Genomic DNA, 25,887 nt, shown 5'->3' with positions numbered 1-25,887 from the left:
CCAAACCTACTGTATGTAACACTTGTGCTTAATACAGTACATTTGGTAGCCTACCCCTAAAATCCCATGTGTCCTGGCCTGGCCCTAATCATCTTCCTTAGAGACGACAGAGCAAATAATGAATGAAGGGAAAAGAGGTAGAAGGATTGGAAAAGGGGGAGAGAGTGGAGGCAGTTTGGGTTTTGGGGGTGGAGTAAATTCAGAGAATGCAAGCCACTGCCCTCTCTCTCTCTCTCTCTCTCTCTCTCTCTCTCTCCCACTCGCCCTCTCTCTCTCTCTCTCTCTCTCTCTCTCTCTCTCTCTCTCCGCTCCTCCTCCGGGTGGGTATTCATCCTTCAGGCTCGGTAGCGGACATTTGTGCAGAGGACCCCGGGAGTACGGGACGTGTTTTAGCCCAGACGTGGAGGCTCAATGTCCGGCAGCAGAAATCTCTCCAGCCCGGGTTAATAACGCTTCACCGCTACAGAAAATAATGTGATTTCCCTTTTTTCTTGTTCAATTTTTTTTTTTTATATATATAAATTCTTACCACTCAAAATAATCTTCCGCTACATTCTTTTTGTAGCCTACACATCATTTATTTTCCCAGTTCCACTTCGGGATTTTTTCTTTTCTTTTCCATTACTGGAGGATTTAACTTCACGCCACAAAACCAGCCAGTGCAAGTATTTCATTTTTAAATTGTGAATCGGCTTTTTCCAGCTTCCGCAGCGGCTCTAACTTTGGAGACTGCCCGTCGCCAGCCGGGGAGGAGGAAGGGGTTAGCGGCAGAGATTTGACACCGAGGAGCCAGCCTTATATGTGTCCGCTGGACTCTGTGTGAAAAAGGGGGAAAGCAGGAGAACCAAGCTCCGGCGCCAGCCAGCCAGCCAGCCTCCCTTTCGGGAGAACAGAAGAAGAAGCAGCGGCGGGAGAAAGGAGCGCAGAGGAGAGGATTTAGCGTGGATAACGGGGAGGGATATAGCCTAGCCTACGCCTGGAGGAGATTTGACGGTCAGTTTCTTTTTCAAATCACGTCTCTACATTGCATATTGTGTCAGTTGCTTCTGTGTGAATCAGTTCGCCGAGTATGCGGCATTAAACCTTCTTCTGAGGAACCTTTTTTTGTCGGATTGTATGGCTATGGCAGCCTGAAATAACGTTGTCCCTCCGCCGCCGCGGCTCTGTTGCTGGACAGAGAAAGTGCTTGTTCAGTCATTCAAGTGGCTAAGAACCCAACTCTCTTCTAGTCTGTATGTTTTTTTCTTTTTTTTCTTTCTGTTGAATATTATTGGGAACACACGCAGCAGAACAGCGTGAAATGCATTGCGTTTGATAGGCTGACACATCCGGGTTCCCTCCGCAGGGTTTTGGAGTGTCCGCGCGGTGATTTGAGGCAGCAACGGTCGGGGATATTTTTAGGCAATCGCGGTGTTATTAGCTGGCTCGCTTGGGCTACTTATCCCATAGAACTATAGACCTCTCTCTCTCTCTCTCTCTCTCTCTCTCTCTCTCTCTCTCTCTCTCTCTCTCTCTCTCTCTCTCTCTCTCTCTCTCCGCCCTGCTCCCTTCCTTCCTCCGTCCCTCGCTTCCTTCCCTCGTTTCCTATTTTACCGTTTTGGACAGCTGAAGCTGCCCACCATTGCTCATTCCTCTGGCTTCAAACCCGGAACAGGTGCATTTTAAATCCGGCCGGCAAAGTCCCGAGAGGGCTGGGAGAGAAGTAGCCTAAAGGGGCCTCATTATAATTTGGACTGACTGTATTTTCATGCACTTGGTCTCAAGGGCGTAACTTTGGGTTCAACATTGGGGGAGTTGAAAACTCCACCTTTGAAAATTTAGATCATTATCTGCATTCTGGTGAATTTTTCTGCAAGAATTTATTACATTTTCAAATGTCTTTATTTATGCAAAGGAACTTATGTGTGTGTGTGTGTGTTGCCTCTGGGGTTATTGTTGGCATCCGAGACTTGAAATCCAGCAGACGTTCCTGTCTGTAACGTGCACTAGAGCTGCAAAGATGAAGCTACTACTAACTATTTTGAGCAAGGGCGTAGGTTTTGTATTCATCATTGGGAGGGGGGACACATTATAGCTTGTGGGGGTTTTCCCTCAAAATTTTGAGCGTCAAACACTTAATTTCCTGCATTCTGCAATGCATTTTATGTAACAACTTATGGTGCAATGTTCTTTTATTTATAAGTGTCTTTTATTCATGTAAAGGAAATACTTCTTGTTCTTTCTGCATGTTCAAAACATCGCACGTGTTTCGGGGATGTTATTTTTTTAGGAGCCGTGTACATCTCAACAACTAATCTGTTAGAGAATGAGACCGTGTTAAAGCCAGAAGCTCTAAAGTTTAACATCACAACAACATTCTACATCTATCTTCATTTTTCTCTTCCGGTTGTCTTCTTTAACCCTAAAGCAGACACAGTTCTTCTTTTGAGGCCCCTGAACGGTTATGTTTACCTCTTTTAAGGATTCAGTTTTTCATATTTTGTGAGGTGGAGAAATCTCTTGTAAATATTGGACATATATCCTGCATTCCCCTGAAATCTACATCTATGATTTTGAGTAGTAGTGAGAAGTAATAATGCTCGGACGTCAGCTTGTTAAATGTGAATATTGTTCTAGTTTCTTCTCTCCTCTGGGACAGGAAACTGATTATCTTTGAGTTGTGGACAAAACATTTGAGGACGTATCATTAAAGTCCAGTCTTCTCTCTCTTGTGTCCATCACTAGGTCTCCGAGAAGTCTTTCAGCTACAAACAGGGAAAACCCTGAAATATATTTCTATTCATAGTAATATCTTGTGTTACGGTTAAAAATTAGAAGTAAGGGTACTCATGTTGACAAGTGCCGGCCAATTTCAGAGTGTATCAGGCTGGGCAGGAAACGTGTCGGGTGACATGGACACAAAATCAAACCCTAATTATGAGCATTAGAGCCCGGTAATGAGCGCCCAGAGCGTTCTGTAGGAGGAGAAGCAGTGCTGCGGTTCTCTGCTGCAGAGCAGAAACTGCCCCGGCAACGCTAACCTCCCTTTTAGAGGTGAAGTACGCGTGCGAGCGCCGGAGGGTGTTTCTCTCGCCCACCTTGTCGTGATTCCTCTCACGTCTGCTTTGCCATGGAGACGTTTGACAGCCTGCCGCGGTCTGGGTATGTCTCCTGTGACCGAGGGATGAGACAAAAAGAGAGAGATTGAGAGAGGGAGAGAGAAAACGAGAGCATGAAGTCTCAGAAAGAAGCTGAGTCCGGCTGGTTGTTGAGTTATTGGAGGGAAAGCGGTGGCTGACTATAGGTCCTTAATTCTGTCTCCAGAGATATGAATGACATGTCTTTTTATATTTGATGACGTGTTAATGTGTCCGTGTCCTATATTGAGTTTAGGGCTGCACAATATATTTTTATATCCATATCAACTGGCGCAATGAACCCATCGGGAAAGGCTGCGACATAACGCCAAAGACACCCTGAGATTTTTTTTGTTGTTAGTTGAAATAAACATCAGTAAAGAAAACTGCACTTCAACAAAAAAATGGCATGGAAATTAACACTGTTTTTTGACGTTTGTGTCGTTTGTTTCCAGATGCTTTTGAGACCTTTTTGCAACACTAACACCACCTAGTTACCACGAGTACCGTACAGTCACTTATTCTTGGAATTTATGGTCAACAAACCTCATTTATATGAAATTATACCTAATTTTTTAGTTAAAAAAGCAGAAATTATAAATTAGTTTGACTAATGGTTAAGATCAGAAGATGTTGAGTGGATCACAGACTAGTATATATGTCAAAGTTTAGCCAGGATATTGTTTTGAAACCATTAAAACATTTTATTTCAAACGCTACAAAATGTCCCTGTCACAAACCGACTCAATGCATGTGACAAAAGAGGGGAGACCAAACAGGTTAAAATGCCAAGTGTTATTGCAACATAAAGAAACTACTATTAACAAAAGAATCAAAACAGATGTGGAATCAGTGTTATCAGTAGTGTAAGCGGTGAAATAAATATATGATGAAAACACGAAACCAAACAAACCAAGAGAAACGAGAAGGTGTGGAACCTAGGAGCAGGAGAATGAAGAGCCAGAACAATCAAACATGACTTGTATAAATAGTCTTGGTTGAGGCCTACCCAGGTGTCCACCAATCAAGTAACGAGCCCTCCCAAACTGCCAGCTCAGCCAATCAAGCCAAAGAAGCCAACAGCAGGCAGAAAAGGGAGGGTTCGTAATATCGTCCTCCATAAGAACGGGGTTCCTCTAAGAACCACGTCAATCGTAAACACTAAGCCTAACTCCTATACGGTCTTTACACAATAATCATCCATACACTTTGGTTATGTTTGAAGACAAATTAACTAAAAAAGGTCAATACATTATCCATAGTCCCATGTAAATACTCCTTCTGGTTACTTCCCCCAAAACAGTCCATCTGTCTCCAAGATCCAGCAACCCTGGATACTACAGGAGCAATTTAAGGCAAAGAAAAACAGAGGAAATAGGGGATAACTCAGAAAATAGAACAATTACGAACATGAAACTAAGGATCTAGGGGTGCGCGAGACAGCGCGCCTGCGATGACATTGGTCAAACCCTTTTATATGACCAATATCCAAATCATACGGCTGCAAAAACGACCGCCTCAGTCTCTGGTTGGGATATTACCCAAATTTATCGAAATCGCAATATGGACTAGTGCAATATCCAAATTGCAGGGGGGCGCAAAATATGTAGTCAAATCTGAATGAAGTAGTGTGGTGCTGCTGAGATGTCCCGGCCTACAAATCCTATGCTCTTCAGTAAGAGCGTGCGCCTGATGTAGAGTCCTTTCCAGCGGCCCAGGTTAGAATCTGACCTGCGGCCCTTTGCTGTGTGTCATTCTCTCTCTCTCTCTCTCTCTCTCTCTCTCTCTCTCTCTCTCTCTCCCCCCTTTCCTGTCTATCCACTGTCACCCCAAAAATGATCTTAAAAAAATTAAATCAGGTACAGATCCTCGCCAAAGATCACACTATAATCATTTTCATTATAATATTTTTCAGTGAAAATGAGAATAATGAGACAAAAATTATCATTCCCTCCAATATTGTGAATTAAATCAGTCAAAATAATCGCATTTACATATTTTCCTCATATCGTGCAGCCCTAATTTGCAGCATAAATTGATGCAGTAGCCGTACTACTTCCCCCATCATGGTTTCACTGGACCCAGTTTGATTTCTTGTGTAGGCGTGTTTTCCTACATCAGAGGGGCCGAGGCTTAATGTCTGGCCCGACTACAAAGTGTTTTTTTTAGACGGTTGGCTGTTGCAGTCTGACCTTTTGAGGGTCTTGGTAGCGATTGGATTTATGTCTGGCTGCTATACTGTGCAGAGCCGGTTTACACGTGAAATTCCCCTTCTTTTAACCCTCATGTTGTCCTCGGGTCAAATTTGACCTGTTTTCAAAGTTTCAATATCACAAATTTGGGTTTCTTTCAACCAAATTGCCCAAACATAACATGGATGGTTCCATAAGACGCTCTTCACAAAGGAAATTAAGGATCAGATCTCTATTTTCATAGAATTTGGGGTGTTTTATTCAATTGTATAGCATTATCTTGCTAAACGTTGACAGAGCTGTGATTATCCATTACCTTCATCCCTCTGATCTTAACCATTAGTCCAAATCATTCATAATTTCTGCTTTTTTCTTACACAAAAATTTGAAAATGTCATATAAATGAGGTTTATTGACCATTTATTCCAAAAATAAGTGTAAAAGTAGTGCAAATGAATAGGTTTAGTGGTGAATATACTGGTGGTAATGGAAAAATAAGTGCCAAAAACGTTGTGGGGAAAAAGCAATCTTAAAAAATCCATCTTTCCCCCTAAAAAATGTCCAGCTATTTCTGTTTAAATGTCATTTTATTGTTCGGAAATTCTTGGCGGCTCTATCCTCACAGGGCCCTAAATAAATTAGAGGACTCGACTGCTCAGTAATGGGCAATTTGGAGGCTTTTGAGTGGTCCCATGGGTGTCATTACTCTCTGCCTAAAGCCAACAGAGGAGGCCTGCAGGCCCACCTATTTTCCTGCGAACCCCCAAGGGACAAATATATTAGGGCTGCAACTAACGGTCAATTCCATCGATTAATTGCCTGGTCTATAAAATGGTGAAAAATGTCAATCCTAGTTTCTCAAAGTCCAAGTTAATGTCTTTTAAATGTCTTGTTTTGTCAGTCCTAAACCCACAGATAGTCAGTCTGTTTAATATATAAAAGAGCAGGACATCTTACTTCAACACTTAATCCATTATCAAAATAGTTGGGATCCTATTTGTTTGAAATGAAACCGCTCTAAAAATCCCCATCGCCAAACCTACCAGACTCCATGTAAATAATTAGGACTTTTATCATCGTAAAACACACTTCATTCAAAGTGGACAGAAACTAAATATAACTACCAAAAGCCATCTTGGGTTGTCTTTCCACTGTTCCAACAATCACCACTCTGGTTTGGTGGAAATAAACCCTTAATTCACCCATTTACATGGGGAGATATGCTGGCTCTATACACGGTAAAAGTCCTGATTATTTACATGGAGTCTGGTGGAGATATGCTGGCTCTATACACGCTAAAAGTCCTGATTATTTACATGGAGTCTGGTGGAGATATGCTGGCTCTATACACGCTAAAAGTCCTGATTATTTACATGGAGTCTGGTGGAGATATTCTGGCTCTATACACGCTAAAAGTCCTGATTATTTACATGGAGTCTGGTGGAGATATTCTGGCTCTATACACGCTAAAAGTCCTGATTATTTACATGGAGTTTGGTTATGGTGATTTCGGGGCTGTTTCATGTTAAACTAAAAGGATCTTACTCTTTAACTAAAAGGTCTATCTCTGTAGGGATCCATCCCATAATTTTGTCAGACACTTAGAATAATAGTTGGCGAAACTTTGTTCTATCATCGACTGAATGTTTTGCAGGATGCAAAAGATCCTGGTCGGCAGCTGAACACACTGTGTGTGTGTGTGTGTGTGTGTGTGTGTGTGTGTGTGTGTGTGTGTGTGTGTGTGTGTGTGTGTGTGTGTGTGTGTGTGTGTGTGTGTGTGTGTGTGTGTGTGTGTGAACAGGCGTCCTGTTGATAGGACCTGTGTGTTTTGTAGACAAGCTGTCTTTAATCCTCTACACAGAGAAGCGTGTTTGTTTCCCTCAGAGCAGCAGGAACCGCCTCCACTGATGCTGATGATATGCGCCGGCGTGTGTGTGTGTGTGTGTTTGTTTTCGACGCCGTGCTGTGAATTTGTTCACTTAGGTGTGTGTCCTACGTGTGTTCACCACATGGTGTGTGTGTGTGTGTGTGTGTGTGTGTGTGTGTGTGTGTGTGTGTGTGTTCTCCTCACTCAAATGTAAAAGTGGGTGCATATGAAGCTTGGTCTTGGCTGGAAAAAGGGCAAAGATGTTCACTTGACTTTCCCCCGGATAAAAATAGAAGGAATAAAAAGCAGATTAGTGTCCCAGGCAGTTGCAGTAAATAACCTCATCTTGTCCTTTTTACTGATGAGGACACACACACACACCACACACACACACACACACACACACACACACACACACACACCCTCATCTATTTGTGTGTTTGACTGTAACAACACAAAGAGGTGAGAAATTTTCCTTTGCAATGAAAAGTTGTCCAGTTGTTTTTACACTGTAAAAACGAAAATGTTGTGAAAACTCAAAATTTCAAGGCAACTTACTGCACTAGATTTTTGAGTTTTGAGGCCAACTCAAACTCCTACGTTTTGAAAATAGTTCAGCCAACTAATAATGTTTTGTTCAAATAATTAACTTTCATATGCTGTGCCAACTAATAATGTTTTGTTTAAATAATTTATCTTTCATAGATGTAAAAACTTAAAATCTTAAGTTTCACATACTAAATAATTCAAAAAACAGTCATGTCAACTAATTATCTTTTGTTCAGATAATTAACTTTTGTGTGTAAAAACTAAGTTTCGACTTCTAAAAAGCCCCCGCTGCAAAATAGGGGCCCATCTAAAGCTGCTGATCTTGCATCACTTGACATAAAAGGGCCACTAGTGATGGACGACCGCAGAATACTGGCTGAAGGAAGCCTATTACTGCTCAAAGTCTAACACTGCAAAACTCCAGCTCTTCTTATCAAACGTAACAGTCACTTACCTCATGGTTACAAATGTAAACCAGCACAATGACAATTACCAGGCAACAAAACACTACATTCTAAGCAGACACGTTTAATAAACGGAATTCATAAAGTTACATTTGTATTTCGAACAAACTGCAAACTTTTCAGCAAAGTTTGACACAACCATTTACTGCCTTGCATCATGGGAATTGACCAGCCAATGAACCACCTGACTGCAGTACGCATATCAGAGTTCAAAGCATAGAGCAGGCCGAAAAGGTAGGCAACTGAAAACCCCTGCAGAACTGCCCAGGAAACCCTGTTTTAGCGTGGAGCATGAAAAGAGTAATTGACCTGGCCTCAATTTGAGTCTAACTACAATTTCAAAGTGGCGCCACCATACATTTTGAAGTGAGACCAACTTATCACAATAAACTTAATACAGTGAGTTGAAGTAACTACTTTAACAAAGTTTATAATGCAATTATGTGTTTTTTGTTCTGTTTAATTGAAAATCAAAGTAAGATGAGCAATTTCAAGTTCTCGTTTTTACAGTGTACACAAGAGATCTCTGTGCCTTAAGGGGTGTGTGTGTGTGTGTGTGTGTGTGTGTGTGTGTGTGTGTGTGTGTGTGTGTGTGTGTGTGTGTGTGTGTGTGTGTGTGTGTGTGTGTGTGTGTGTGTGTGTGTGTGTGTGAGAGAGAAAGGGTCAACACCAGCAGAGCTCGCCTCTGAAGGGAGCCTCAGTCTGAAGGAAAAATGTGTTCTTCTATGCTTAAAGGATTACTTCGTGGTTGTTTTCTTTTTCAACCTGGACCCTATTTTCCCATGCATTGGTGTCTAAGGGTCAGATGGGAACAACAATCTTTCTTTGAAGGATCCCTACAGAGATAGAGCTTTTAGTTAAAGAGTAAGATCCTTTTAGTTTAACATGAAACAGCCCCAAAATCCCCATCACCAAACTACACCAGACTCCATGTAAATAATCAGGACTTTTATCACTGTAAAAAAACACCTCATTCAAAGTGGACAGAAACTAAATCAAACTACCAAAAGCCGTCTTGGTTCATCTTTCCACTGTTCCAACAATCACCACTCTGGTTTGGTTGAAATAAACCCTTAATTTACCCATTTACATGTGGAGATATGCTGGCTCTATACACGCTAAAAGTCCTGATTATTTACATGGAGTCTGGTGGAGATATGCTGGCTCTATACACGCTAAAAGTCCTGATTATTTACATGGAGTCTGGTGGAGATATGCTGGCTCTATACACGCTAAAAGTCCTGATTATTTACATGGAGTTTGGTTATGGTGATTTCGGGGCTGTTTCATGTTAAACTTAAAGGATCTTACTCTTTAACTAAAAGGTCTATCTCTGTAGGGATCCATCCCATAATGTTGTCAGACACTTAGAAAAATAATCTGAGTCTGTCAGCGGCAACAACAGAACTTTTAGTGGACGCTAACTGACGCTGAACAGAAGGAATCCGAGCTGTCTCTGCAACCATCTTTTTCAAGATGATGATCAGCTTAATGGGTACGAACACGAGTATGTAACACACACACACACACACACACACACACACACACACACACACACACACACACACACACACACACACACACACTTTGGATTCGGCCTGCTGTGTGTGTTGGAGGAGAAAAACAAAGTCTGTGGGTCTGTTTTTGTGGTTTTGGAAGGAAACCCTGGACCTCTGCTTTGGGTTTCATTTTTTGTCTGCTCTGCTTTTTTCCCCCACTTGAAGCTTACATAATCTTTAATGTGCTGAGTAACTTCTGACCTGAAATAACCCAGAGAAGCCCTGTGTTGACTTTTAAAGAAATGCATGTCATTTAAGGAGACTCATTCTTGTTACTTCTAACTCCTAAGTACACAGTTTGCAAATAAATTAGAAATTTTCCAGTTTGACAATGTTAGAAACGCACATTTTTCATTGAAGGATAACTACCGTTTTTTTCAACCTGGACCCTATTTTTTCCTATGTTTGTGTGTGTAAGTGACTGATGGGAACAATCTTTGAAACTGGTCCAGTGTTGAGCATGAACGCTGTAACTGGCAGCCGTGAACCGGGCTGTAACGTAACCCTACAGGAGAGATGTTCAGTGTCAGTTAGTGTCCACTAAAAGTTCTGTTGTTGCCGCTGACAGACTCAGATTATTATTCTAAGTGTCTGACAACATTATGGAAAGGATTCCTACAGAGATAGACCTTTAAAACCTCTTTAAAACCTTTCTGTTTAACCAGAAAAAGTCGCTTGCTCTAAACCCACCAGACTCCATTTAAAAAAACCTGTACTTTTAGCGTGTATAGAGCCAACATATTTTCACATGTAAATCAGTAAACTATGTGTTTATTTCAACCAAAACTAGAGTAGTGATGGTTGGAAAAGTGGAAAGACGACCCAAAACGGCTTTTCATAGTTTGATTTTGTTTCTGTCCACTTTGAATGAAGTGTGTTTTACGATGCTAAAATGACTGTTTATTTACATGGAGTCTGGTGGGGTTTAGCAAACGCAATTTCACGGATGTTTTTATGATTAAAAAAAGGATATTATTCTTTAACAGAAAGGTCAACCTCCTTAGAAATCATTTCCATAATGTTGTCAGACACTTAAAATAATAATCTGAGCCTGTCTAGCACTAGCACTTTTGTGGCGTAAATAGAAGCTGCACAATTGCCCTATTAACTTACATTGTAGCTTGTTTCGCCGCTGCCGACTGCAGCGATCTTCTTAATACTGGACCAATGTCAGAGATTATTGTTCCCATCAGTCACTTGGACCAAAAAACATGAACGGTAGTTACCCTTTTAAGAGAGCCATTTAAAAAAGAAAAAGGAAAATCCAAGTAAATGTTTTTTCACGCCCCACAAACCTTTGTGCTATCAGGGCTGTTTGTCTTTCTTTTTTCCTCCAAAGAGTTCACTTCTCCGAAATACGTTGTTTGATTTTCCCCGACAGCAGCTTTGTGTTGCATCCCGTTTCCATCTCGGCAAACAAGATGTTGGTCCAAAAGGCAGATTGGAGTGAAACGTATTCCCCCAGACCCGCTCGGCGGGTGTCTCTTCTGTCTGCGTCTCAGCTATTCGCCATCTCCGCCAAATCAATATCACCCTGAGCAGGATATAGAGTCGCTGTGCGACGGAGCGCCTTGTGTATCCCCCGCACGCTTAGTCTAATCTCGGGCTCCCTGCTTTTCAAACTTTAGGTCCAAGTGGGAAGATGGATTCTCAGAGATCTTAGAGATCAGGAGTTTTTACTTTTCTATTTTGAAAGCTTTAGGGTAGGAAGTTAAAAAACCCCGACATGTGCATGTTGTGGAATAAGCCCACTTTATCACCCCGGGAGATGAGATTTAGATCCTTTAGTCTCTCTCTCTCTCTCTCTCTCTCTCTCTCTCTCTCTCTCTCTCTCTCTCTCTGTCTGCCTCTCTCTGTCTCCCTCTCCCTCTCTCTCTCTCTGTCTCCCTCTCTCTCTCTGTCTGTCTCTCTCTCTCTCTCCCTCTTTGTCTCTCTCCCTCTGTCTCTCTCTCCCTCTCTGTCTTTCTCTCTCTGTCTCTCTCTCGCTATCTCTCTTCCTCCCTCTCTTTAGACTATCTCTCTGTCTCTTTTTCAGTCTCTCTCTGTCTCTCTCTTTCTGTCAATTCAATTTGCTTTATTGGAATGAACAAAGAAAACATGTTGTTGCCAAAGCAGTTTACAGAAAATACATATAGTAAATATCACATATTAAATACATACAGTAGGTGTCACATATATTCTATACAGTGTCATAAACTTACAACATACTACATTACAAAACAATTACATAACACAATGTGTGAAACAGTTTTGTACAATCTTATAGTGGTGAGTTCCTCAGGTTGTGGCAGGCAGATCCATATTTAGCTGCCAGTGGAGCTGCTGTTCCTTCTCCTAGGACAACTACCAGCTTCTCTTCTCATGTTAACATTGGGAAATTTGATATTTTGTTGGCTATTTTTCCAAAGTGTAAGTCTCTTAGTGAAGAGAATTTTTTTTCAATTTCTGTCTCTCTCTCTCTCTCTCTCTCTCTCTCTCTCCCTCTCTCTTTCTGTCTCTGTCTCTCTCCATCTCTCTCTGTCTCTTTCTCTCTTTCCCATTTCAATTCTTTATTGACATGAAAGTTTCAGTAAGAATGTTGCCAAAGCATCAACATACAATGTGTCCAAATAATCGGACAAAACATTATGAACATTAACTCTCTGTCTCTCTCCCTATATCTGTATCTCTCTCTCTCTCTCTCTCTCTCTGTCCGTCCCACTCGTCCTCCCTCAGCCCTCCTGGGCTATAAACGGGGGATGAGTTATCCGCGGCGTTCCTCTGCCTCCAGTTGGAAACGTTTCTGTCGCTGTGAGTCATGCTCTCACCACGCCTGTAACTCCATGCTTCACTCCGTTAGTCACAAGTTGAAAATAAAACCCTTTTTTTAAAGAGCGTCGCAGGCTTTAAAAGGTGTGGGACGGGGCTCCTGCGTCCGCCACTATTCTTAGCCTGAGATAACAACAGGAAGAAGGACGTTCAGAGGAGGCTCTGAGAGCGAGGCTTCTCAAACGCATCACTCGAAGGGCCGCATAGCATTTTTATTTAAGGTCGGAGGTCCAGAACAATTGGCAAAAACATACATTCAAGTGTAATACGAAAAGAGCAGGAAATCTTCATATTTGAGAGGCTAAAAACAGCTTTTCCTGCCATTTCTGCATGAAAAATGTTCAATCTATTTAACGATTAGATCTTTACGTTATGTCGTTAATCGTTGCAGCTCTACATCACTCCCTCTCTGTAAGAAATCCCGTTTTAGTTTAAAAAAAATTCATTTAGAATTTGTAGCTAGACGGCCTCCACCGAGCTCTCACTCTTCTTTTAAGGTGTGTGTGTGTGTGTGTGTGTGTGTGTGTCTCTGTGTGTGTGAATCGCTTGGCACCGCAGTCATTAGTTCTGGGGCATTAACTGCTGATCAGTGGATACTTTTATTAGCCGCCTTGTTTTGACTGGTTAGCCTTCTGGACATGGAGCCAAACGGCGCTCTCCGTTGCCCGGTCAACCATGGAGGAATTTCAGTGCCACGCCAGAACTCTTAACGCTGCAAGAGTGGTGACCTCATTGGGATTCGACTTCATTACCAAAACGTAGCAGCAGCCACATGCTGGGAAATGGTGAACACTCAATCTGGGTTCAACGTGTATGTGTGTGTGTGTGTGTGTGTGTGTGTGTGTGTGTGTGTGTGTGTGTGTGTGTGTGTGTGTGTGTGTGTGTGTGTGTGTGTGTGTGTGTGTGTGTGTGTGTGTGTGTGTGAACATTACGTTCCCATGTAACTAAACTGCATTCTCAGTTTTTTGAGGGACATGTTTGTTGTCCTGGATTATGTTCGTGACATTTTTATTTCCCCCATGAGTAAGTTATGGAAACCAACCGCATAGGTAAAGCCTGTGTGCAGCTGAGTGCAGACTTTCCTTTCTCAAGTAGCCATGTAATGATGCAGACTGAGTTCTTTTGAAATCCCTGGAAACAGAGCCACATGTCGAGGCGTGTTGGTTGGTCATTCATGAAGGAATTCTGCTTCACGACAACAGCCAAGGAAAGCCTACCGCTGCTGTAACTATGGCGACTTGTCCGGTCTGCTGAGCTGAATTGGGGGTCAGTGCGGTCTTTTAACAAAGTATATTTTTAAAGTAGTTATGGTTCTTTCATTCAAAGTGCAGGCGTTCACAAATACGTGACTAATATTTGGTTTTACTTTCCTGGCGTGTGGTTTGAAGATGTTTTTAGATTGGGAGGCGCGTTTGGAAGAAAATGCTGAATGCTTGTTTTTGGCTTATCTGGCATGCGGCGTTAACACAGAGCGCGTCAGATCTTCTCTGACAGTTCGAGACAATTTGCATGCCTTGTTATTACAAATTGATAACTGCAGAGTAACTGAAAGAAGTGGAAGAGACTCGAGTGGCGAAGAAATGACACTTCAGAGGCCAACTCGAAGCAGAGCTTACATTATTCATGTGTGTGTGTGTGTGTGTGTGTGTGTGTGTGTGTGTGTGTGTGTGTGTGTGTGTGTACTAGACAAGCAGCTTGACCCTTCCACCTGGCCGGTAGCTTTTAAACGGTCAGTGGGAGACAAATACAGCCGGCCGAGGAAATGACTTGAGAGGACCTGACATGTAAAATGTCACAGTCAAACACCACTAGGTCCACTTCACACGTGTGTGTTTGTGTGTGTGTTACCTATTGACAGACACACACACAGCAGCAGGGTCATAGATGCACATCAGACGGTGCGTGTCCACACACTTACACACTCGTTTGACACAAGCCGGAGTGAAGGCTTCAGGTTACACACATTCTACAAGTTTGGACGAGTCGACAGGTTGTTGTTTGTTGTGTGCAAATAGCGAAGCATTCCAGGAAAAGATAGAGAAAAAACTATTTACCTTTTTTTTATGTAAAAACATGAAACTTGTGTGATGTCAGCTTGTTAAATGTGAATATTGTTATAGTTTCCTCTCTCCTCTGGGACAGGAAACTGAATATCTTTGAGTTGTGGACAAAACGAGACATTTGAGGACATCATCTTGGGAGTTTGTGGAAACACTGATCCACATTTTTCACCTTTTTCTGACATTTTAGAGACCAAACAACTCATCCAGAAAATAGTCAATTAGTTTCAGCCATAGAACCAGTGAATTTTAGCATTCTATTATTTTAAGATTAATCAGTAATCATTAATATTGAATGGCCTCATTTTTTCAAAGCATTGAAATAACTGGTGTGTCTCCCTGCATTGATTCTTTGGTTACAATTTACTTGAAGGTATCTACATAAGAGTGACATGACACTGTCATGAACGTGTCATAAACATTATAAACAAGTCATGAACGTTTATGCCATAACGCTTCTTTTAGTAAGTGTCATTCGGTTTTGGTTCGGGTTTGGGTTAGGGTTCATGTGTCCTGACAGTGTCATGTCACTCTTATGTAGATACCTTTTAAGTAAAGTTTTACCGATTTTAATTTTTTTGTGTATCCGAATAGATGAAATGAACCGAAACGCAGTTGTAACGCAGCAGATGTGCTCTGTGATGATACAAAGTAGTAAAACAACCTTTTTATTGTGAACGTATAGACCTTCCAGCAGACAGGCATCAGGTTCTCCATGCAGGCTGAGATAAAAACTATAACTTTTGTTCACTCTGTTTAAAATAACTTGTGAAATGACTTGTGCGGCGAATGGTTGACGCACCAGGAAGCAAACCCTCGGGGGAACGTGTCGCGGGGCGTGAACGCTCATTTCTGAACCTATTTGCAGATTTGTGTAACGGATCAGGATGTCATGAGTCACCCATTCACCCAGCCATTTATCCCCCTATTCACCCACCCATCCATCCACACTCATCCACCCATCAAACCATTTATCCCCCCCCGCACCCACCCATTCATCCATCAATCTATCTTTTATGGAGGGCAGTCATTCAAAGGGACGAGAGCTGTCGTCTCCCAATGTGCTCCGATGATTCATGTCAGAGAGAGAGAGAGAGAGAGAGAGAGAGAGCGAGAGAGAACTGCGGCGACAGAGGAGGAATTTGGGTGTGACAGGGGAAGTAGCCTAATGGGATGCCATGGAGACGGCAGAAATGCACAGAGAGTGGGAGAGAGAGTAAGAGTAAGAGGGGAGGTGGGGGAGATGGAAAGAGAAACGGGGTTAACGGAAAGCGAGGGAGAGATTGGGTGAATCTCACTTCCTCTTGAATTGTATCCACGTTTCCTTGACTTGCGTTCCCTTCCTCGCGTCTTAGTCCGTCCCACCGAGGAAGCGCGGGAGAGACGAGAGGAAGCGATGCGAGGAGAGAGGCAACGAGGAAATGTGATTAAGAGGGAGGAGACTTCTCACATGAATTCGTCAGCTGTGTGGGCGGAGTTAGCAATGGCTTTCAGCTGCACGGCTTCCAGGAAGGCTGCTCTCTGTATCCTCGCTCATAGCTCCTCAGAGATCCCTCCTTCATCCTCACTCATAGCTCCTCAGAGATCCCTCCTCCATCCTCGCTCATAGCTCCTCAGAGATCCCTCCTCCATCCTCGCTCATAGCTCCTCAGAGATCCATCCTCGCTCATAGCTTCTTCATAGGTTACTTCTGATATTTTATTGATGTTTTATTGACCATATTCCTGCAGTTTTCTGGTGTTAGACATTGTTGTAAATTTACTTATAAGAAAATTGTCTTTTGACTGGTCATTCGTAAATATATAAAGAGGCAAAAGCCTGAAAATAGAAAAAAAGTTAAGTTACACGAGGATTAGCCGGAAAACATACAAGATGTTAGCGTATACAAAAGGGAGCGAGAGTTTTGAAAACCTACCCTCAAAATAATACAGAAAATGAATGAATCATGACTCGTAATTTCTTTGAACCAGAGGATACCAATCTCCTCATTTCATTCTTGAGTTTTAACTTTCCTTCCAGTGAAAGTGTTTGGGCTGCAGCAGCCTTTTGGTGCCAGTGAAAACTTCTGTGAAGTTATTTTTAAAGCTGTCTAACTAATAATAAACCTCAGATGATTATCAGAAATAACAAACCGCTTTAAACTTTTGGAAACAGTCTTGAACTCCCCGTGAGCGACATCCGAGGCCTGTTGTGAGCAGCGTGGGTTTGGGTGTGTGCTCCGGCTGCGTCTCCGTCCATACGCCCTTGAAGATTATTGCTTTATTAAATTGTATTAAATGCTCTTTGAAGCGGCAACAATGTAAACAACACTCTGACCCGGAGAAACAAAAAAAAAAAAAAAAAAAAAAAAAAAAAAAAAAAAGTGTGTGAAAAAAAAAAAACAATTCATAGCTGCAAACGGAGGGAAAAAAAAAAAAAGAGGATTTGGGGGGGGTATGTACCATGATTTTTAACATATTAACAAATATTGATTGTTTTCCAAGGAATCTCAAGGATTATCTCAAAGAATACTGTAACTAATGATTCACCAATGTTTTTTTTTTAATACTTTATTGATCCCCAGTGGGGAAATTACACACTGTTAGAAATCACTACACACAGGCCTGAAATACACACAAACACACACACATGCTCAGAACCTATTGATGCACAAATGTCCGAGTGAGGGGGACTGCCTTGCTCAAGACCAGGAGGTGAACTGGCATCTCTCCAGCTACCAGTCCACACTCCGTACTTTGGTCCGTACGGGGACTTGAACCAGCGACCCTCCGGTTCCCAAACCAATGAGCTACTACCAGCGTACTACATCGTAGCGAAAGCAGAAAAAGCAGAAGGTCTCATGTTATGAAATAAACGTCAGACTGACTGACTGACATTTGGGGCTTTGTTTTAACGCACGCCGTGAAGCGCTTGGATCAGGTGTGTTTAGGGCGTGTCCAAATTAGGGCTTTGACTCCGAACTTCGTTATTCGAATATCATTCGAATATTAAAAAAATTAATGATATTCGAACAAATATTAGCCAGCCCTTAATATTCGAACCTGTTATGGGCATTATTTTTTGTAAATGGGTTTGCTTGTAAACGTTGTTTTCAGTTCAGATTCCGAGGCTTTTTCACGCATTTCAAAATGTAACTACACATCGCTTTCGTTAAATCGTTTTTTTTTCAATTCTCAAAGAAGGCTGGCTGGCCAAGGAGCACAGAGGGGGGGGGGGCTGCTCCTCAGTCACACAACAGAAGAGAGAGGGGACTGTTTTGGTGGCCACAGGAGAGAAATACATGGCGTGCTCGCTGGACAATACTGGCGACTCTTTTTTATTTTACAGAAAGTCGCTGTCTTTTCTACAGAAAGTCGCCAGATTTGTCGCTAGTCGCTTTTGTTAAAAAAAGTCGCTAAGTTGGCAACACCGCCCACACACACACACATACACACACACTGGCTCGACGCACACACCAGCACACGAGTATAAACATCAGACCACTTACGTAGGCTGCGGTGAAAGCTCCGAACTTCCTGTCGAAAGCATACGGTTTGTGTTTAATCCAGGGTCTGACTTTTATTTATTTTTTAAAACTGAAGGCATTTAATGGTCAAAATATTATTAATTAATATTCGAATATATTCGAATATTAATAAACAAACGAACTTCGAATATGTTTGTATTGTTATATGTTTTGTAATATATGTGCTGGACGGGAAACTGACAACTGAGACTAAGGGCGCTGACACACCAGGCCGATTATCGGCCGTGGGACAGTCTGGCGAGGTCAGTGACTCAAATCTGTTCGGTGCGTCCCGTGCCGTCGGGACTCACCCGGAAATGACGAGCGGGATGAGGTGACTAGAGTCTCTCAAAATCTGACGAAAATCTTCTAAACTGACCTTTGTTGAGCTGAAATGAAGACAGATTCAGCAACTGCACGGCCTATTTCTCGCTTAAAATGTTTTCAGAAACACGTTTCGGTGAACTATTTTAGTACAGTATGAGATCGTATTCTGAACGAGCCGCCATGACAGTCTGGCTTTGAATTTCCGGAGAAAGCAAACCCATGTGACGCGTTCGTCCAATCAGCTGCCGGTTTTCATTTCTTGGGCAACATTACAGATTAGCGCCGCCTGCTGTTATAGAGATGTATTACGTCTCGTCTCCTCTCGTCTCTTGGACCTCGGGGACACGACTGATCATATCGACGGGGTTTTCTGTCAACGGTCGGCCGTCGGTATATGTGTCTACACCTTAAGCAGACAATTTGAGTCCAACAGTGAAACCAGAGGAGAGACAGAAGGAGAAAGGGAGGTGTTAATCTGCTGGAGTTAATCTGCAGCGGCTGCAGAGGCAGAAACTGAGACGCTGAGGGACTCTCGCTGCATCCGGAGACTTCCTGCAGGCTGCGGGATAACAACGGTGTTCAGTTTCATGTAAACCAGTGAAGGCTGACACACAGACCTGCAGATACTCGTACAAAACACACACACACACACACACACACACACACACACACACACACACACACACACACGTCTTGAGGGACTGTAGGCGGCTGCTGTACAGCGCGATAGCTCCAGCGCTCTGTCTTCTCTACTCTCTCTGCCCTAATGACTTTCTCTCTGCCTCCTCTTTTTTTTTTTTTTTTTTTTTTTTTTTTTTTTTTTTTTTTTTTTTTTTTTTTTTTTTTTTTTTTTTCTCTCGGGTAAGTGGGTGACAGTCTTTTAAAGTGCAGTCCTGTACCGTCTGATAGCATGGAGCCAACAATGAATGTATTGGCCACGCCAGTGAGTCTGCTCGCGCCTCGGAATAACAACGAAGGCGGAGAGGGAGGATGCTACGGATGAATTAGCATACTTCAAAAGAAAGAGTTTAGCCGCCTTCGCCCTCCCTCTCCCTGTGAACTAACAAACCGAAAACAACACGGCAGAGCGGCTCGTCTATTGTCTTACAGAGACACTGATTTGTGTGTTTGCTGAGGATTTGCATGTATTAATTCACCTCTGTAAAGAGGGGCTTTGGATGAAAGAATCAGAAAGTAGTAGCGGAGACACAGAGTAACTTCCGGTCTCTGTGTCCCGGGTGTTTGTCCACTGCCACGTCTCGTTAGGGATTATTCCAACGGGAGAAGTGAACGTGAACACAGATTATGAGCCATTCTTTCGCCCCGTAGTCACCAAAGTACTGACCCTCAGAACTGTTGAGTACCCTAAGAATGCAACAAGAAAAGGCATTTTCTGATACAAGACTATGGTCATTACCATGACGAGTACAAACCTACTGTTTTCCGCAGCTAAAAGCTCACACTGGCGCCGTTCCGATGATGTCTTCGGTGTCTTTTGAGCCCTTACGGAAGATTTTTGTTATCCAGCCTGGAACTACTCTTGGATTCGGATACAAACTAAGTGTGATTGCAGATGTATTTTGGTGTCAGCAGCTGAGATCTCTTCCACTATGCAAACACATGTCGTGTCTTCTTCAGGAAGATAAACGGGACTGAACTGGGTCAGCCGTGGGCAGGTACACTTCAGATAATGTAGTCCATGTCTGCACCTACTGCAGTGACCTGATTCTGCAGAAACCCAACGGTACACTGTGCTGTGTGTGTGTGAGTCTCTGTGTGTGTGTGTGTCTGTGTGCGTGTCTGTGTGTCTGTGTGTCTGTGTGCGTGCGATGAGTTTTTGCAGATAGCCATCTCCTCCCCTCCCCTGGTGATGCATCTCCGTCCTCTCTGGTTCATACTAGAGATGTTCTGATACTGATACCAGTGTCAAAAAGCCTTCCGATTCTCTCTGAAAATGCTGCTATCGGTAGCGTAAAGTACTCGAGTAAATGCACCGATCTGATACCACTTAATTTAGCCTCGAAGTTTGACTTCTCCGTAACTTCCCTATCCTCTTACTGTGTTTGACAGAGTCTAAAGATAGTCGAGGTTATTTACCCTGAACAGACACACACACACACAACACACACACACACACACACACACACACACACACACACACACACACACACCCAGGACAGCCGGACACATTCACAGGGAACGGGACGGCACCTCGGAGGGAAAGTTCACGGATTGAAGCGCACCCTCGGATTAAAGGGGCGCAGATTAGCAAATCTGCAGCGCCGTGTGGAGAGGTAAGACGTTTGTGTGTGTGTGTGTGTGTGTGTGTGTGTGTGTGTGAGAGAGAGAGAGAGAGAGAGAGAGAGAGAGAGACAGCTGGGGACAGTTGCTAGAGTGACAGAAAGTGACAGCCGGGCAACAAGAGACCCTCTCCATGACACACACACACACGTGACCAGCTGTCTCCAGCTGTCACTGTATCTCAACTCTTAGCTGGTGGTCCCAGAAGGACCAGGTCACACACACATACACACATACTCTGGGTTTGGGAACTGCTCCTTGTCATTGGCGTTGATATCTTCTTTTTGGGTTATGATATTTACATTTTAATGTTCTTTTATTCAGCACTTTGGTCAGATTAATCTGTGTGTTTAAATGTGCTCCAGAAATGAACTTTACTTACTGAACGTTAACATAAACATTTTACAGACCGAGAGATATGTTTCCTATAATAATTAATCAGAAATCACAATCAAAACCATTTTATTTGTTTATTAATAATGTTTATTAAACAGACGATAGACTATAGATATAGACCAAGATGTAATAACAAGTTTATAACACTGACAACACTGCAAGATGCAACTATTATAAATGCATTAAAGACAATTCATATTCCTTCATATATAATATAAAACTTCACATAATCTTTAGATTTAAAATAAAACCTCTGGAACATATACAGACACACACATAAAGGTAAAATGATTGGTAATAAAACTCTTAGGGGACAGTAATGTTAAAAAGTGAATTCCCAATATGTTAAACTATTAAACCAATGTCCCCTAACAGAGCAGACCCTCTCCCTCCTGTGGGTCAGGGTGCGGCCCAAAGCAGTGATCCCTATAATCACACGCATCCACAACAACATCAAGAAAAGATCAACTAACTCAATATATATAAAATATAATATCATCTGTATATACACACAACATATTAATACAGACGATAAGGGAACATCTGCACCCTGTCAGGATCAAAGGGTCACTTCTAACATTCAAAATGTTATTATTTATATCAATGATGAAATGATCATATGCATATTAAGGGCGTTTTCACACCTGTAGTTCATTTGCTTTGGTCCGAATCAGTTTGGTTTGGTTTCACACCTGGGAAAAAGCCGCAAAATGTGGCATTACAAATCCCGCAAGAACGTCCTCTCCTCTTATTGGTCGGATGCTTCTGGGGGCGGGAGCAAGAAAGTAAATACAGGAAGAAGGTCCTGTGTTCTGGACTTGTTCTATTTCTGTGATAGAAACACTGCAAGCTGCTAGAGTTTGCTGCTCTGCTGCATCGCAGATTGCTAAACACACCTGACTACAGGAGACACTAGCTCAGACTTGCGGAGTGTATATATAGTTGGTGTGGTTCGAGTACGGATCACGTTCTCACCACAAATGAACCGCTGCAGAGTTCGATTGAAAGCGTACCGAGACCACCTCTTCAAGCAGGTGCTCTGTACGCTTGTTTGGTGCGCACCCGAGTGTGAATGCCACGTTCTCACCTGCCCTGATGAACCGCAACCGTGGGACAAACGAACTCTAGTGCGATTCAACCGAACTAGATGTGGCAGGTGTAAAAGCGACTTAAGTGTGTGCGTGATCTGAGAGCTGCGCTCCTCTCCGTGTCCTCAGGTTCACATCGACTACAGCAGCACAGAGCATCAGCAGCAGAACACTGAGCACTGAGCATCGCACTTTGAAGAAGGTGGAGTAAATCCCAAAGGGCTCCATGTACACTAACAGAGTTCTGCTGGTTGACAAACACCTTATCATATTGGTCATAAACTACACACCAGTACTCCCTTGCGTCTCCCACTGAGACATTAGAGATTACCAGGATACCTTTATCATAGTACCAGCTCACTCTGCTCATTCTTGGAGACCTTACATTAAAGATTCTTCCCTCTGTTCGGTTCGACTTGATGAACCAATTATTTGTATTACCCTTTTCCCAATCTGTGCATCTGAGAGTGACTACTTCTCCCTCTGAGAAGAGCTCTACAGCAGGGGGGCCAAATTTGGGGCACACCACCACAGTAGTACTGACCTGAGTGATTTAACATTAGAAAACACCAGTGAGTAGTTTTGGTCTACTGAAGGAACGGTCTGGTTTAGTTGTCCTATGTCAGTGATGGTGTTGATGGAGTGTTTTTTTTTATTTTATTTTTTTTATAAAAACCATCCAACGTGGGGGCTGTTCATCAGTGGAGTCCGTGATAGTGCACGGCAACACAGCGCTCTCTCCCACTGAGCGGTAGATTACCTCATATGGTGGGAACAACTCTGCAGCGTGACTTCTAACACACATTTGTACCGTGTAAGGTCTGTTGTTGTGACGTTAGAAACACGAAGAGCTGATGTGTCTGTCACCACTTGGTATCTTCCTCTAACATCGTATTGTTCCCAAAAACTCTGCTCCATGTTTCTTGCTCATATCTAGAGTCCTGTTTGAGCCACTGGATATCCAGATCATCAGCTGCTCCCTCACATGGCACGTCCACTGGTTCTCCAAAGATCGCTGTGATGACTCTCCACTTTATTGAATTGCAAACAGTAATAGTGATATTGTTGTCATGCGTCACGTTGCCCTCAGTCCAACACTCCTCTTGGTACGGGCCAGAGTCTGAATGGGTCAGGTGGAGGATGGTGTAAGAAGAAGTTTTCACCGAGCTGACAAGTCGTTATTTCAGGTCTTCAGGTACTGAGGAGTTGTTGGACCAGAGGTCAGAGGTGTTCGACAGGACAAGCTTCTCCTCACCAACAGATCTGGAGATCAGGCAGGAGTTGGTGTTCTCGGGGAGGTTGAAGGTGTAAGAGTCTCTTTCCTTTTGATTGATGATCTGTTCTTCTGCATGGATGTTGTTGATGAGAGCAAACAGCAGGAAGGAGAGCTCTGTGACTGCAGCCATTCTGCTCCAAGGTCAACAAACACTGACACCACTCAGCTCATATACGCTCTACACCAACCCTCATCAGCAGCTGCTCTTTATCTCATCATCAGAGGAAACTTTGCAGCATCAGCTCTCTATCCAGTAATCAATGTCCAAACCACAGAGGCTGACGTGTCTTTATACACACATTATTCAGAGAGGAGAGGAAACATCCAGAGATAAGAGGAGGGGGGGTGTTTGTGTGTGTGTGTGTGTGTGTGTGTATCTGTGTGTGCGTGGAATATGGATAAGTGAATATTGTGCTTGTGTCTGAAACATTTGGCTAAAGCTGAAAAGATTAACTGATAAGTTGTCGACAAAATGAATCGTCAATTATTTTGATAATCGATACAGTCCTTCCAGGATTTCGCAGCCTTTTTTTGAGATTGTTGCGGCCCAAAATGCCTGATTTTGCTGGAGCTTTTGTAAAAAATTGCGATTTAAAGTTGCGATGTCTTTAGTATTTTTGTTGCGTTGAATTTGCGAGAGACAGTGAAAGTTGCAAAAAAAAGTTGTGAATTTTGTCTCATCTCTTGTGTGTGTGTGTGTGTGTGTGTGTGTGTGTGTGTGTGTGTGTGTGTGTGTGTGTGTGTGTGTGTGTGTGTGTGTGTGTGTGAGAGACATACTGATACAAAGTCTGGCACGTGGGACTGCTGGGATTGGTTGAAGTCACGGGAAACTCCGGTTATTGGTCAAATTTGCGGTGATTGGTCAAAATTGAGAGTCGCACCGAATTCACGTGATTGGTTGAATTTGATTGAATTGTTGCGATCGCGACATTCCTGGAGGGACTGGTTAATCACTTTGAGTCATTGTTTAACGAGAAAAAGGTCAAACTTCTGTGATGTCAGCTTGAATGTAAACAATCGGTAGTTGCAGCCTAAGACACAGTTTGAGGACACACACACACAGACACACACACACAGAGCGGGAGTGAAAACACAACTTCAGCAGTCTAATTGGACTGAAATGTAATTACTCCTGCTACCTACACAATCTACAACAATAATTGTATTTCCTCCCCTCTTTCTTTCTTTCTTTCTTTCTTTCTTTCTTTCTGTCTCTGTGATTGTAATTCTTTCATGTTTCATTTTTTGCAGCCGTTGCAGTGTTATAATTAGCCTACTGAGATGCGCAAAACATCGCAGCACTTTCCCCTTATGAGCTGTTAGCCCACACACACACACACAGACACACACACTCGCACACTCTATAAGCGAGCAGCGAAAGCGCTGATGCTTCGCCATTCCCAAATTCAACTTTAATCAAAGTGGACGTGTGTTTGGCTGCGTTCGCAGAAGAACCGCAACTCCCATGATTCTGCCTCGCTGGCTTCATTTTTATTCAGTTGGTTTTTTTTTGCGAGTGCTTCGACTCAAATTAAAATCTCATTTCGAGGAACTTACACACTGAGCCCTGAGAGGTGGGGGGGAGGGAAACTAAAACCTACACGTTAATATGAACAATATTTTCAAACGGCAGGAAAGTTTCTCGGATTCTTTCATCTCGGGGAAAGTTCACAAATTGGTTTATTTCTTTTCTAGTATCACAACAAAGAAGAGGAGATTTTTTTAGCGTTCGGGATTCTTTTTTCTGGTAAAACAATCTTGTTTTTCGATGATAGGATTGTTTGCTAGATAAGGATCTTTGTTTTGGGAGATAATAAACGCCGCGGGTTGAAATACATTCCCCGAGTGTTTTTGGATCGTGTGTGTGTGTGTGTGTGTGTGTGTGTGTGTGTGTGTGTGTGTGTGTGTAAGTAACAGCTGGGAGGGTTGGAAAAGTCGCCCCAACCTTCATAACATCAGCTCCCAGTTTCCCTGCTGTCTCTTTGCACATCTGGAGTTCAACGTAGCAGCCACGCCTAAATGATTTCTCTTCTTTTGTTTCTTCTGCAGATATTCTGGGTTATTTTATGGATCGGATAGATTAGGATACAGGCCAAAAACAATCCTTGGCTTTCAGCCTACGTCCCATTTCTGTTGTTGATTGTGTGATTTATATTGTGACTGGTTTAATACGCGTAAAATAAGATTTTTGCCGATTGCACATTCACGCAAATTGTCATGCTTTCTTCATTATAACGTAAACGTATAACGCAAATTCTGTAAAATAATAGTGAAATCTTGGTGTGCAGGTGTGTCTTAGAGCGGATGCTCAGCCCGACATGGTGTGTTAGTTTTAGGCTAGGTCATGTTTACAGCCGAGCCCCGGTACAGGTTCACATC

General features: G+C 42.7%; 1 protein-coding gene across 1 annotated transcript in view; it reads left to right on the top strand.

The window, feature by feature from the left end:
- Nucleotides 1-343: 343 nt before the first annotated feature.
- Nucleotides 344-25,887, top strand: part of dag1 (dystroglycan 1) — a 54,967-nt gene continuing 29,423 nt past the window's right edge. Inside the window, exon 1 of the mRNA XM_039797943.1 lies at nucleotides 344-993. The gene's annotated coding sequence lies outside the window, so the exon portion shown is untranslated. The remainder of the gene's footprint in view (nucleotides 994-25,887) is intronic.

The sequence above is a fragment of the Perca fluviatilis genome, chromosome 4, assembly GCF_010015445.1.
Source record: "Perca fluviatilis chromosome 4, GENO_Pfluv_1.0, whole genome shotgun sequence".
Lineage (NCBI taxonomy): Eukaryota > Metazoa > Chordata > Actinopteri > Perciformes > Percidae > Perca > Perca fluviatilis.
This window is presented reverse-complemented; position numbering and strand designations above follow the sequence as displayed.